The sequence below is a fragment of the Schistocerca cancellata genome, chromosome 3 (genome assembly GCF_023864275.1).
Source record: "Schistocerca cancellata isolate TAMUIC-IGC-003103 chromosome 3, iqSchCanc2.1, whole genome shotgun sequence".
In the NCBI taxonomy this organism is placed as follows: Eukaryota; Metazoa; Arthropoda; class Insecta; order Orthoptera; family Acrididae; genus Schistocerca; species Schistocerca cancellata.
In genome coordinates, this window is record NC_064628.1 from 834,290,878 (window position 1) to 834,306,886 (window position 16,009).

Sequence of the window (16,009 nt, forward strand, 5' to 3'; positions counted from 1 at the left end):
AAAAATACAGAAGTTTTAATTTTTATTTTTAAATCTGAAGATGGCCTTTGGTCGAAACCGGTAACCTCAGAACGTCAGTCATTCTTCCTGGATGTGAATAATAGTTTACAAAATTGTGGCGTAGTATTGCTATATAATTATAATGGATCTTGATCTTGTTTTCTGATTTATCAAATTGCTTTTGAAGGAGAAATTGTGGTTTTGACCTAAATAATGTATTGACAAACGTATACATTAAGATGCAGCCACAAAGAGCCTGAGTAAATAACACGAGAAAGTTTAAGATAAGTAAAAGAAATTTCAGTTTAACAAAAGTAGCTGTCTGCGTGATTGGCGGACTTGAATTTCTATAATCTAAGAATATAATGCAGAAATACATTCTATAGAAATATCTTGGAGGTTTAAAATGACATCCAATATCAGCCACAGCGATACAATATACCCAATTTTATTTGACCTATAGCTTGAATGGAACGTCAGACATTCAGGTGAACAAAAGGGGAATGTTGTAGAACTGAACGATCCAAAAGAAAAAGAAAAGAAAGGTGAGCCTATGTGTAGAGCCGATGAGCAAAATAAGGACGTGCTGAAAAGCGTGGCAGAGGGCGTCAGACAGCATAATGTGACACGGAGAGCACGAACCGACAAGCGTGAATTCATTTTATGGTCACTACGGCACAGTCACGTCCCGGCAATGTCAGGTTATATTAACATCAAGTCAGTTCAAGTCACGTGATCTCAGCTGGCGTGCCTAAATGGCTCTAAGCACTATGGGACTTAACATATGAGGTCATCGGTCCCCTAGACTTAGAACTACTTAAACCTAACTAACCTTAAGCCTAGTTTACAAGACGACATTGGGTTGCGCCACTCGTTGCGTGGAATACGTTGCACCCTAGTGGTTTCATATATGTATTATTATTTATTTAGCGTATGGCTAATACAGACATATCATGAAATTAAATTACCTATACATATGTACATATTGACCCACAAGAAACTTAAATTTGTCTTTACAACTGATTATCCAGTCCTTCAATCCAGCGTACTGCATCTGGAGTTGCTAGCAGGAAGTCCTCTTTGGCGCTGTGGTAGGCTCGAATCCTGCATTCACTGACAATGTGGTGAACAGTCTGGTATGGAGCCCCGCAGTCACAGGCTGAATCAGGCAGCTTCTCCACTTAAAGAGAGCATCCCTGCATCGCCCATGGCCGGTACGGATTCTTTTGAGAGTAGACCAGGTCTTGCGTGGTAAGTCGAATCCACTTGGAAGTTTAGCACCTGAGAAGGTGTCATGCAGGTGAACATCTGTCACTGCTTCCCACCGACCTTTCCATTCTTCAAGAGGTTTGAAATTCTTAGCAAACATGTCAGCAGCATCGCACAGAGTTGGATGGCGTGATTTCAGTCTCTTGCGATTTAAAACTGGCAGGTCGCTATGCACGGGTAGGTTAGAATTCCTGGAGATCTTGTGGAATTCGCTCATAAGGGCAGTACATCTGCGTAGATCAGGAGGCATTATACCGGTTAACAGTGGAAGCCAATAAACTGGAGTAGATCTGATTGCGCCAGATATTATGCGCATTGTCGTATTCAGCTGGGTATCAACAAGCCGTGTATGATGACTGTCCATCCAAACAGGTGTACAATACTCAGCAGCACTTGAGTACACCAAGCCCAGAGCTGAAGATCGCAGGGTGGTTGCTAAAGACGCCCAGGTAGTTCCACATAGCTTATGGAGGATGTTGTTTCGAGTCCTCAGCTTTTGAGCTAAGTTAAGAAGTTGTTTGAAGCATAGTGTACGATCCAGGATGACACCAAGATATTTTGGGTTCCAATTATGACGAAGAATTCTGCCTCTGAAACTTACATCCAGTTTTACGTTCGCCAACTGGTTATTTAGATGGCAGCAACACACTTCTGTTTTACTCACACTGGGTTGGAGTCTCCAGATTTTGAAGTAATTATCTAATTCATACAGGTTATTGGCTAGAATCTCTTCTGTTGTCTTCATTTCTTGGTGTTTTACAGCTAGAGCCAGGTCATCAGCATAGCAGTATTTTCTGGACGAAGTGTCAGGTAGATCAGATAGATATAGGTTGAACAGTAAGGGTGAGAGAACTGATCCTTGAGGCAATCCGTTGTTCAGCTTCCTCTCCTTACTTATGTTGCTTCCAGTGATTACCTGGAACTTCCGATCACTTAGCATGCTGTTAATCAGTCGAGCCATTGTCCTGCAGGGTATGATGCTGAGAAATTAGTAGATAAGGCCATCCCTCCACACAGTGTCGAAGGCGGCAGTTAGATCAACAAATGCCATAGATGTTTTCTGCTTCATTTGGTATCCTGACTCTATGAAGGATGTAAGAGACAATACCTGGTCGCAGCATCTACGCCCTGGTCTGAAGCCTGCCTGATCCACTGGAACGTTCTCTAAGATAGCACTACTTATTCTGTTATATATTAGCCTTCAAAAAGCTTGTAGCAGCAGCTGAGTAGAGAAATGGAGTGATAGTTTTCTACCTTGTTGCTGGGTTTGCCAGGTTTTAGAACAGATATTATCTTCGCCTTTTTAAACTCCGATGGAAGTTGACCAGTCAGCAGGATGTCAGTGAAGAATTCTGCCAGCCATTTCTTAACTTTTCAGCCATATGGATCAGGAATTCTGGATGAATACCATCTAATCCAGGTGCCTTAAGAGGTTTGAGGTCCTTCAGTCCAGAGTCAATGACTGAAAATGTGAAGGGATGGGTATACTCAGATGAGGGAGATGCCTTTTTTTTCAGGTCACGAAGCTGTCGTCTGATATGTCTTGTATGTTTCTTGTCAGGAGGTACTCTCGAGGTGGTAATGATGTGGGAAGCAATTTGGTCTGGTGTTACTTCGGAATTTTTTCTGCATTTCTCAGAAGACTCCATGCTTTCCTGCTCGAGTAGGTAAAGTCCATAGTTTCGACTGTTTATGCCCATTTCTGCCTCCGAGACATGTCCAAGCTGGACAATAGTTCCGTAGCTATCTCTGGGTCACCACTTTGCTGGAAGTGTTGGTACAGTGTTTTTCATCATTCCATCCTGGAACATATTCTTTTCGGTATCCTCTTGGCATACACTTTTTAGTTGTTGCTGTTACTGCACCAATGAAGCATTGATAGTTATTATGTGATTGAGGTATCCATCGAATGGTCTTATTCAGTTTCGTTGAAAACTTCATCCAGTCAGCTTTCTGGAAATTCCATCGAGCATGCGGAGTTGATTGTATGACAGGAACAGAGCAGCCAATTTGTATTATTACAGGTCTGTGTTGGCTGTGAGGAAAGGCATCTATCACTTTCCTTGTGGTATTGATGGGAATGCCAGTCTCGTTGCAGGTAACAAAGGATAAATCAGGATTTGAATCCTTGTCCCAAGCAGCTGACCTGAAAGTGCCTTGATCTTTGGCATCAAACACTAGATGAAGATTATTCTCTTCGATCCATTCTGCAAGCATGCTCCCATTTTCATCATTTTGAGAGTACTTCCAAAGTTCGTGGTGAGTATTGAAGTCTCCTATATAAATTGCAGGATGTTCTGCTGGGTGTAGGACAAAATCGGGCCGTGTTGTTTTGGGTGGTTTGTAAACATTTGCAATAGTAATGCCGTGCAGTTGTATGACAACTGTATGTATATCTGTCTCCAGACTTACAGATATCAGTGAAGCTTCGTTTATGTTGTTACGGACATACGTAGCAATTTCATACACCTCGTGGTAAGTTACACCAAGTGCAGAATATCCAGGAATTCGACCTCGGCTTCGGAATATTTCTTTGCTGGAAACACGAGTTTCCTGAATGGCGACGACATCGATATTGTTGTCCAGCAATTTTGACAGGTAGTCACACTTTGCCCTGCTAATGCTTTCGATATTCAGTTGAAGGAGTCTGATAGTTAGTACTGTAATGCATGAAGTACTGTCGCCAGAACTGAAATTACATATATTGCGTGCATTAAAATCGAGAACACACCTCATGCTATAAGTTACGGTTTTAGTTGTTGACGACGCTATTTCATTAACACCAATAATTATTAACATTAACAGTAATTATTATTAACATTAGCAACAATAATTATTCGAAGCAGGCCGCATTAATAATATAGAACTGTACAGTGGCATATTTCAAAATTCTAACATATGTGAATAGAGAGCACTGCAACGACGTTTTAAATAGATGAATATTGAATAAATAATGCAGCTTCTTTAATCTGTATAACCTTCCCTCCTGTCAACAATATTCCTTAACAAAGAGCTGGAAAACTCAAACGACGGGATTTTAGTCTTGTACACGAGAGCATTGACACAGCTAGAATTACACTTGCTTGTATTTTTCTTAATTCAGTCGTATATGTGCTCCTAACTCAATAAAATTTGCCCTGCAGCTAAGATATTGTCAAACCATCTATGTTATGATCGCACATGACGGTCTCAGCAGCAGCAATATGTTGCTTATTTTTGTAATCAGCATCACTGAAAACCCACAAACACCTATCAAAGCATAGATATCCAAAAAGCGAACATTATTCTCAGTTCCCCACTTCATATTTCATTTTGTCTACACTCTACGAACATACATAACCTCAAAACTCATGCAACTAGTGTCTCCAAAGTTGGAACACGGCGAAAGTGTTCAGTTTCACCAACCAGTTGCGCAAAAGAGCGGCGCGCATGCGCAATGGCCGGTAGCGCAGTTGCCTGCAACCTAGTGTCGTCGTGTAAGCTAGGCTTAAGGACAGCACAAACATCCATGCCCGAGGCAGGATTCGAACCTGCCACAGTAGCAGCAGCGCGGTTCCGGACTGAAGCTCCTAGAACCGCTTGGCCGCAGAGGCCGGCTTGCCTGTCAACGGCTCTTTCGCTGGATTTGCGATCTTCGCCAGATGATATTGTTTCTACGTGTGCAATGCATGTACACAAAGCGGTGACTTATATATTTGTACGCCGGTGTCCACACATGTACGAAAATGACTTTTTTTTTTACGTCATCAGTTTTCTCAGTAGTTTGTTGCGACGCGCCACGAACAGCTCTCCTGTTGTCAACCTCTTCATCTCAGAGTAGCACTTGCAACCTATGTCCTCAATTATTTACTGGATGTATTCCAATCTCTGTCTGCCTCTACAGTTTTTACCGTCTTTAGCTTCCTTTAGTACCATGGAAGTCATTGCCTGATGTCTTAACACATAACCTGTCATGCTGCCTCTTCTCCTTGCAGTGTTTACTATATTTTCCTTTCCGCTCCGATTCTGTGCAGAACCTCCTCATTCCTTACCTTATCAGTCCATCTGATTTTCAATATTCGTATGTAGCACCAAATCTCAAATGATTGGATTCTCTTCTGTTCCGGTTTTCCCACAGTCCATCTTTCGCTACCGTACAATGCTCTACTCCAAAGGTATGTTCTCAGAAATTTCTTCCTCAAATTAAGGCCTCTGTTTGATTCTAGCAGACTTCTCTTGGTCAGGATGCCCTTTTCGAAAGTGCTAGACTGCTTTAGATGTTCTTTGCTCCGTTCGTCACTGACGATTTAGCTGACGAGGTAGCAGAATTCCTTAACTTCATCTAATTCGTTACCATCAATCCTGATGTTAGGTTTCTCACTGTTCTTATTTCTGCTACTACTCATTACTTTTGTGTTTCTTCAATTTACTCAGTCACTATACTGTAATAATTAGTGTGTTCATTCCGTTTAGTAGATAATGTAATTCTTCTTCACTTTCACTCAGGATAGCAATCTCATCGGCGAATATTATCATTGATATCTTTTCACCTTAAATTTTAATTCCACTCCTTTTATTTCCATCATTGCTTCTTAGATGTACAGATTGAACAATAGGGGCAAAAGACCACGTCCCTGTCTTACACCCTTTTTAATCCGCGCTCTTCGTTATTGCTCGTCCACTCTTATTATTCCCTCTTGGCTCTCGCACGTATTGCATTTACCCGTCTCTCCCTGTAACTTACCCATATTTTTCTCAGAATTTCGAACATTTGGCACCATTATACATAGTCGAACTCTTTTGTCATGTCGACAAAGCCTACGAAAGCGTCTTGATTTTTCTTTAGTCTTGCTTCCATTATAAACAGCAACGTCATTTACCTTTCCTAAAGCCCAAACGACTGTCATTTAATTCTCTGTTTTCTTTTAAATTCTCCTGTATATTATTCTTGTCAGCAACATCTATGCATGAGATGGTTGGTTCAAATGGCTCTGAGCACTATGGGACTCAACTGCTGAGGTCATTAGTCCCCTAGAACTTAGAACTAGTTAAACCTAACTAACCTAAGGACATCACAAACATCCATGCCCGAGGCAGGATTCGAACCTGCGACCGTAGCGGTCTTGCGGTTCCAGACTGCAGCGCCTTTAACCGCACGGCCACTTCGGCCGGCTGCATGAGATGTTAAGCTGATTGTGCGATAATTCTCGCACTTGTCACCTGTTGCAGTCTTCGGGATTGTGTGGATGATATTTTTCCGAAAGTCAGATTGTACGTCGCCAGACTCATACATTCTACACACCAACGTGAATTGACGTTTTGTTGCCACTTCGACGATTTTACAAATTCTGTTGGAATGTTATCTATCCCTCCTGCCTTGTTTCAAAAAATGGTTCAAATGGCTCTGAGCACTATGGGACTCAACAGCTTAGGTCATAAGTCCCCTAGAACTTAGAACTACTTAAACCTAACTAACCTAAGGACATCACACACACCCATGCCCGAGGCAGGATTCGAACCTGCGACCGTAGCAGCCCCGCGGTTCCGGACTGCAGCGCCAGAACCGCACGGCCACCGCGGCCGGCTGCCTTGTTTCATCTTAAGTCCTCCAAAGCCCTCTTTAATTCCGATTCTAATGCTGGATCCCCTATATCTTCTAGATCGACTGCTGTTTCTTCTTCTAGCACATCAGACAAACCTTCCCCATTACACAGGCTTTCAATATACTCATCCCACCTAACCGTTATTTCCTCTGTAGTTACTATCGGGTTATCAATTATATTTCGAGGCTCCATAAAAATTAAAAGCAAATTTATCCCTTATTATAAATTCAGAGAGGAGGAAGACGGTAATAGGTTCCTGAGGTACCCAGGAACAACTTTCTCGAATCTGATTTTTCATGCGACCATTTCTAGAGGATTTAATTGTATGCTCAAGTTCGCGGTAACAAGCTGAGCTACGACGGGTGTAGTTTAAATGATCCGTAATGGATCAACGAAGATCAGACAGAATCCGTTGTCTGTTCTCTAACTTGCAGCAGCTAGAGCTTGGCTGCCGCCCCTTGCTGCAGTTGGTAGTAGTACTATCACTGGAGCGTTATCACTTCAAGTAAATAAATCTCGAGAGCTCCACTAGCCCAGACCCATTCGGCAGCTTCTCTTTGGGCCCGGTTGCATCAAGATGAATTCAATCCGAAAGCGCTATGTCCTTGGGTATTACTGTCTCAAGTTTGCCTGTTCTTCGCTTTCAGCAGAAGCTAGTAATTTCTGTCTCCTATAGGCATCACCTTTTTTCACTCGGCATTTGCGACTACGTGGTGCTCCTGCCGGGAAGCTATATCTTCCTCCCTGTGGTTACAAGTCGCTGCTACAGCCCGTTTTTGTCACTTCCATCATTATCTCTAACTTGCAGCAGCTAGAGCTTGGCTGCCGCCCCTTGCTGCTGCCTTTGAAGCCATTTTGTAACTTTATACGAGTATTTTGATTAGTGTATCGATTGTTTGATTTTCTTGCCAACGTCTCCGTTATCCATACTTGGTGTTAACACGTCCGTGGAGGCTGCTCTTGGTTATGTTTGGTTCTGTTTATGAATTCCGACAGATTACATCTAATTGATAAACACTGATCTGTTTCATTAGTGTTAAATGGCCTGTCCACTTTTCTCGTTCTCCTAATGAAGCCACTGTGTATGTAGGACTGAAGTCGATTGCCATTAACTGACGAGAATGAGTAAGGAATCAGTGCGGTTTCCTCTTCAAAAGGCAGAGCCAGATGCTGCGGCCTGGTAATTCTGGGGCGCGTTATTTACTAACTGCCACCCGGTGTTTGAACACAGTGGGGCTAACAAAACATTCACAGTGAGCTAGGTGGATATAAAAGAAACACAACATTTTCGAAAATAGCATCTCGAGGAAGATCTATTGATCTTTGAATGCTAAAACAAATATAGGCAATGGACAAATAAAGATGTGCCCTTAGTTTCCTACTAGCGGGTAATACAGTTGTAAAAAATGCCTGAAATGACAATACTTGTGCGACTAACTGTAGTCATTGATTGCCTTCACTGTTCGCCAGTTTCGGCTGTTTAAACGAGACCCGAAGGACATTAAGCGTTTTCTCGCACGCGTCCATTATACTGGGATTCATTATCACACACCTGGAACAATGGGTATCTTTAGTTGTATTTATTCCAAAGTAAGTTTAACGAGTGTATGAGTGATAGTACGGGAATCCCCGAGAGGTGTGCGTAACAATTTGATCATAATGTAACACATGTTTTTTTCGTTAAAACACTCAAACACAATATCACTACCAGGAGGAGCGACCTCCAGATTAACCTTGTATTTTATTAATAATTAAGAAACCAAGAAGCCAGAATCATAAAAATGGCGTCGAAGAACCCTCTTAAAATTAGGCCAATCGTAAAAAAGACATTTAAAGGGGGTGTCTAATAATAAATAAAACAGTTTTACACCACTAATTCTTATTGAAAATGCAATCTTTAACCAGATCTAAGCCTGGAGACTATTAATTGAATACAGGCGAGCAAGAAGTTACCTTAGGAAATAATGTGCCGCAGGGAGTGATATTCTAAAACGCCAAAAACTGCTTTAAACAACTGAGACAACTTTCTTAGAATAAACGTTGAATGTCGGCCACCAACACCGTCCTCACCAGTTGCATTACTAAATAGCCGGCCGAAGTGGCCGTGCGGTTAAAGGCGCTGCAGTCTGGAACCACAAGACCGCTACGGTCGCAGGTTCGAATCCTGCCTCGGGCATGGATGTTTGTGATGTCCTTAGGTTAGTTAGGTTTAACTAGTTCTAAGTGCTAGGGGACTAATGACCTCAGCAGTTGAGTCCCATAGTGCTCAGAGCCATTTGAACCATTACTAAATATTCTGACCTCCTTTTCTCATAGACTACCCCGGCCGGCTTTCTTGGCCAAAGATGCCCTTTTTGCCGGTGGTAGACTGCTTTATATGTCCTCCTTGCTCCGTCCGTCATTGGTTATTTCACTCCCTAGGTAACAGAAGTCCTCGTCTACTTCGTGACCATAAATCCTAAGTTTCTCGCTGTTTTCATTTCTGCTACTCCTCATTACTTTTGTTTTTCTTCGATTTACTATCAATCCATATTCTTTACTCGTTAGACTGTTCATGCCATTCAGCTGATCATGTAATTCTTCTTCATTTTCACTCAGGATAGCAATTTCACCAGCGAATCGTATGATTGATATCCTTTCATCCTGAATTTTAATTCCACTCCTGAACCTTTCTTTTACTTCCACCATTGCTTCTTTTATGTTCAGATTGAGTAGTACGGTCGAAAGACTACGTCCCTGCCTTACATCCTTTTTAATCCCAGCACTTCGTTCTTGCTCGTCCACTCTTATCATTACCTCTTGGCTCTTGTACATTTTGTATATTACCCGTCTCTCCCTATAGCATACCTGCATTTTTCTCAGAATTTCAAACATATTGCATCCGTTTACATCTTCGAACGCTTTTTCCAGGTCGACAAATCCTATGAACGTGTCTTGATTTTTCTTTAGGCTTGCTTCCATTATAAACCACAACGTCAGAGTTTCCTCTCTGGTGCATTTCCCTTTATTAAAGAAAAATTGATGGTCATTTAACACAGTCTCAGTTTTCTTTTCAGTTCTTCTGTATATTATTCTTCGATGCATGAGCTGTTAGGCTGATTGTGCGACGATTCTCGTGCTTGTCAGCTCTTGCAGTCTTCGGAATTGTGTGGTGATACTTTTCTGAAAGTCAGATGGTATGTCGTCAGACGCACACACTCTGTACTGCAAAGTGAATAGTGGTTTTGTTGCCACTTCACTCAATAATTTTAGAAATTCTAAAGGAATGTTATCTATCCTTTCTGTCTTATTTGACCTTAAGTCCTCCAAAGCTCTTTCAAATTCGGATTCTAATACTGTATTCCCTATCTCATCTAAATCGAGTCTCTTATCTCATCAGACAAATGTTCCTTCTCATAGAGACTTTCCATGTATTCTTTGCACCTATCCGTTCTCTCCTCCGCATTTAACAGTGGAGTTCCCGTTAATGTTACCACACTTGCCTTTAGTGTCAGCGAAGGTTGTTTTGACCTGTATGCTGAATCTTTCCTTCCGACAATAATTTTTTTGATTCCTTCACATTTTTCTTAGAGTCATTTCGTCTTAGTTTCCCTGCGCTTCCTATTTATTTAATTGCTTGGCGTCTTGTTTTTCTGTAGTCCTGAGATCCACGGAACATTTTTGTTCTTCATCCTTTCATCGATCTACTTAAGTATTTCTTCTGATGCCCATGGTTTCTTCGCAGTTACCTTCTTTTTACCTGTGTTTTTCTTTCCATCTTCTGTGATTGCCCTTTCTAGAGATGGCCATTCCGCTTCAACTGTACTGCCTACTAAGCTATTCCTTATTGCTGTAGGTAAGTAGTTAAATAAGTTCTGCGACTTTGAAGATATGCAAACTTAGTAACGCGATCTGACTCGAAAAGGTGTAAAGTACTACCATCCAACACAATCTTTACAAATTCAGAGCAACATAAAGAAATGAGGTTCTGCATGAATAATAAGTGTAAGTAGTACTTTAATGAATAGGTTCGTGAACGCTACATGTGTTACCTCTCCGTTTATAGCATTCAACTGTGTCATGGGCCTGTCTCCCTTTTTGTGTGTGCACATAAATGTCAAAAAGAGTTTGTTATCAGTATGAGCACTTGCAGCACTAATGACTAATTCGTTTCCTGCATAAACGTGGCGTTGGGTGAGTTAGCCCACACAACACAAGGTATCGCTGCAACAGACAGCAGCGAACTATACGACGACCTACCATTTTTGTTTTATCAGCAAATGAAAACTGATTAGCATGCAAAGAGATTCTATTTATTATTATCTATATCTGTTTTTGAGTGGAGATCCGGCCAAGTAGCTGCGACTTGCGTATTTAACCTTCGTAGCACGACCAGATGGCAGCTTAGCAGAGTAGCACATTCAAACAGATCAAGTAGAAGAGTGATATAGTTCTGGAAAATTCTTACATCGTACGTTAAGTAAAACAAAAACTGTATTGACTTTAAAGACAACAGAAAAACTTCACAACATTGTTATGATATTCCAGCCTACATTCAGCTTTACGGACAAAGGGAGCATCACCTGAAGTATGTAATTTTGATATCTTAAAAAGACTTACACTCCACGAAAAGCTAACTTCGATGATTTTCTAATAGCAAGGAACTGATTAAAGCGACCAGCGATGCACTAACCAGCTTCCAAGCATTTATGAACAGCACTTTTTGAATTCCTATTGCACTGTGCAGAAACTCGCTATCGGTTACCTAAGCGCGGAGTACTGCAAACAAGCATCCCCAAAATAATCTCGGCAAGCGGAGCTAACCTTCATCACGTGAAGGAAAATCGTGTTGGTCTTATCCTGTCCTTGTGCACTGCAGTGCCTGCTTGGTTTCATGGGCTTAGGCCAGACAAGCATGGCTTCTTTCTCAACATCAGAGACTCAACACAAACTGCATTTTCCTTTTACTATACGAGCTGGAGACAAGAAAAGACCACCAGTAATAGCGGACTCCTTTCAAACAAGAACACCCCCGAACGAATACTATTGGTTTAGAGGAAAACCGAATCCCCAGAGACTAAAGTTCGTGGCAATGAGCATGCAAAGAATTGGCGAAAGGGCTGGCATCGATATACCGAAACTAGTTAGAGCAAGATCTCGTAGATTATAGGAAGTAAAAGCATCGCGACACATTAAAAGACAAAATACACAGTATGTGTATGAAGTGCTGGCTGACAGGCACCTTTCAGTTGTAAGTTCGTCCACAGATCCAGTTAAAGGAATGAAGTAATGAATGTGTAAAGTGAGGTATCTGATTACGAGAAATCTTGCATAGATGCGATCGAAAATAGCAGGTTTCTTCGTCTGAAGCTTAAAATAAAGATTATTTCGTTTCAGTGCTCTGAGCTGTTTAGGTATGACTCACAACCTCCCTGGCACCATCTGTTGTACCATCACCACTTTCAAAAAGTGGCCTGCGGCCAAACCATTTCTCCCCGATAGGCTGTTAGTCCAGCAAGACATGCTAACGACGTTCTGTTAAGTTTGTAAACTAGGACAGGGGGCGATCCTGTAGGAGGAACATCCACAACTGACCATCATACCAGAGGTCGAAAATACCGCTATAGTTGTAAAGTTCTTTTTTTATTACGTGACCGGTTTCGGTCTCTTATAAGCCCATCTTCAGGTGTCTTACTGAAAACAGCAAGAGACGGGAGATAATTTTTACACGCAGCAATACATATAACAAACAAAAATTTCATAATAATTTTTAAAAACTGAAAAATCCGCCGATCGGGCTAGATGCTGTGAAACCTATGTCAACGCGAAAGAGACAACAGAGTTACGGACGACTGCCTGGGTAGAGAAATATACTAATAATAGCAGGACACGTACATTTTGTGCTGTGACCCCTGAGCGTCGCGGTGGATGTGTACAAGGCGCAGCGTCCTACCTACGAGCGCAGATGAGGGAGTGGTGGATGCGAAGGAGGACGAAAACTGGTAAACCAGAGTGGCAAAAGTGCTGCCATCTGTTGACAGGGAGAGGACGCGAGGACACTAGTCCGGCCGTTCACAATTTAAATTAGTATTTTACACATAAAATGAAGAAAAAACGTAAAAATTACATAAAAAGACGCGAAATAAGTGAAAAGTACATTAAGCGTAGTAAAGAAGCATGTTGAACAGGACAGTACAGAATTATAGTAAAACTGAGTGGAAGCGGCGATGTTGTTGTTGTTGAGGTCTTCAGTCCTGAGACTGGTTTGATGCAGCTCTCCATGCTACTCTATCCTGTGCTAGATTCTTCATCTCCCAGTACCTACTGCAACCTACATCCTTCTGAATCTGTTTAGTGTATTCATCCCTTGGTCTCCCTCTACGATTTTTACCCTTCACGCTGCCTTCCAATACCAAATTGGTGATCCCTTGATGCCTCAGAACATGTCCTACCAACCGATCCCTTCTTCTAGTCAAGTTGTGCCACAAACTTCTCCCCAATCCTATTCAATACCTCCTCATTAGTTATGTGATCTACCCATCTAAGTTTCAGCATTCTTCTGTAGCACCACATTTCGAAAGCTTCTATTCTCTTCTTGTCCAAACTATTTATCGTCCATGTTTCACTTCCATACATGGCCACACTCCATACAAATACTTTCAGAAACGACTTCCTGACACCTAAATCTATACCGGATGTTAACAAATTTCTCTTCTTCAGAAACTCTTTCCTTGCCATTGCCAGTCTATAGTTTATATCCTCTCGACTTCGACCATCATCAGTTATTTTGCTCCCCAAATAACTAAACTACTTAACTACTTTAAGTGTCTCATTTCCTAATCTAATTCCCTCAGCATCACCCGATTTCATTCGACTACATTCCATTATCCTCGTTTTGCTTTCGTTGATGTTCATCTTATGTCCTCCTTTCAAGACACTATCCATTCCGTTCAACCGCTCTTCCAAGTTCTTTGCTGTCTCTAACAGAATTACAATGTCATCGGCGAACCTCAAAGTTTTTATTTCTTCTCCATGGATTTTAATACCTACTCTGAATTTTTCTTTTGTTTCCTTCAGTGAATGCTCAATATACAGATTGAATAACATCGGGGAGAGACTACAACCCTGTCTCACTCCTTTCCCAACCACTGCTTCCCTTTCATGTCCCTCAACTCTTATGCCTGCCATCTGGTTTCTGTACAAATTGTAAATAGCCTTTGTCTCCCTGTATTTTACCCCTGCCACCTTCAGAATTTGAAAGAGAGTATTCCAGTCAACATTGTCAAAAGCTTTCTCTAAGTCAAGAAATGCTAGAAAAGTAGGTTTGCCTTTCCTTAATCTAGCTTCTAAGATAAGTTGTAGGCTCAGTATCGCCTCACGTGTTCCAGTATTTCTACGGAATCCAAACTGATCTTCCCCGAGGTCGGCTTCTACTAGTTTTTCCATTCGTCTGTAAAGAATTAGCGATAGTATTTTGCAGCCGTGATTTATTAAACTGATAGTTCGGTAATTTTCACATCTGTCAACACCTTCTTTCTTTGGGATTGGAATTATTATATTCTTCTTGAAGTCTGAGGGTGTTTCGCCTGTCTCGTATATCTTGCTCACCATATGGTAGAGGTTTGTCAGGAATGGCTCTCCCAAGGCTGTCACTAGTTCTAATGGAATGTTATAAGATTTATATATAAACCGTAAAACGCCATGAAACTTTCCCCACTAAATTAGAAACTTCCTTGCCACTCATCTAAAGGGAAAGTTTCATTGCGTTTTACGTGTATTTTTTATATAATTTTTCGTTTTTTCTTCATTTTACATGTGAACCACTAATTCAAATTTTGAACGGCCGGGCTAGTGGCCCCGAGTTCTTCTCCCCGTCAACAGATGGCAGCAGTTTTGCCACTCTGGTTTACCAGTTTGGTTCCTCCTTTGCATCCGCTACTCCATGTTCTGCGCTCGTAGATTGTAAACCGCGCATTGTACACGTCCACAGCGGCGCTCGGCGATCACAGCACAAAGTTTAAGTGTCCTAATATTATTTATATATCTCTCTACCCAGGCAGTCGTCTGTAGCACTGTCTGGTGTCGCTTTCGCATTGACATAGGTTTCACAGCACCTAGCCCGACCGTCTGTTTTGATATGTTTTTAAAATTATTTTATGAAAATTCTTGTTTTTATGCGTATTGCTGCGTGTAAAAATTATCTCCCGCCTCTTGCTATTTTTAGTACGACACCTGAAGATGGGCTTGTAAGAGCCCGAAACCTGTCGTGTGATAATGAAAGAACTTTACAACTGTAACGGTATTTTTAAAATCTGGTAGGACAGAGGGGCAGACAGAGCGTCAGCTAGCTTGCATAGCTCAGTCGGTAAGAGCATTACCCGAGCTACATAGGGTTCCGGGTTCGAGTCCCAGTCCGGCATACAGTTTCAGTTAGTTAGGAAGTTTCAGAACAGAGCAGTCTCTGTTGCAGATTGATTTAGCCTGGAAAAAGGAAAATCAGCTGATCGTTATAAATATTAAAATTTCCTTTACAAAGATTAAAGATAATTACAATCCTTAACTCACAAACGAAGCTAATCGACGCAGAAAACGGAATGTCACAGATGAACATTTGTGAAAAACAGTCAATATCGCAATGGTCATTTTACTTCAAATGACTGGTTTTGGCTTAGTCTTAGGCCATCTTCAGAATAGCGCTGTGAAGTATAGAAATCAGATTGTTGCTCACTACTTCCTTATAATTATCCAGTTTTAGGTAAGCTGTGACTTCAAATGATGTGTACTTTATGTAAATCGTTCCTCATTGGCTGATGTGGTGACATATACCCCAAACGCGCCTTCGCCAGACCTACAAAACGCAATGCTGCCAATCCAACAGCAGCAGTTTCAGCGATTGAGGTCTACTGATTGTTCTGAACACTGTCCACTTCAGCTGATGGGTAAAGACTCTTCGATTTTAATAAGTATAAATTACTTTATTTTAAGTCACTGACTTATGTACGATTCCTATCCTTCACAGTGCTATTCTGAAGATGGCTTAAGATTAGGCAGAAACCGGTCTTTTTTTTTTAAATAAAATAACCAATTCATTCTGGACTGTCTTTCAATAATTTCATATACCTTATAAGAAAAGTCTGAAATGATATCGTGGGATACCTTGAAATATAAACCATTTTACT

At 41.4% G+C, this 16,009-nt stretch overlaps 1 protein-coding gene across 1 annotated transcript in view; it reads left to right on the forward strand.

The window, feature by feature from the left end:
• The window catches only part of LOC126176599 (platelet-derived growth factor receptor beta-like), a 150,036-nt gene that overhangs the window by 1,500 nt on the left and 132,527 nt on the right, over nt 1-16,009 (forward strand). The window lies entirely within an intron of this gene.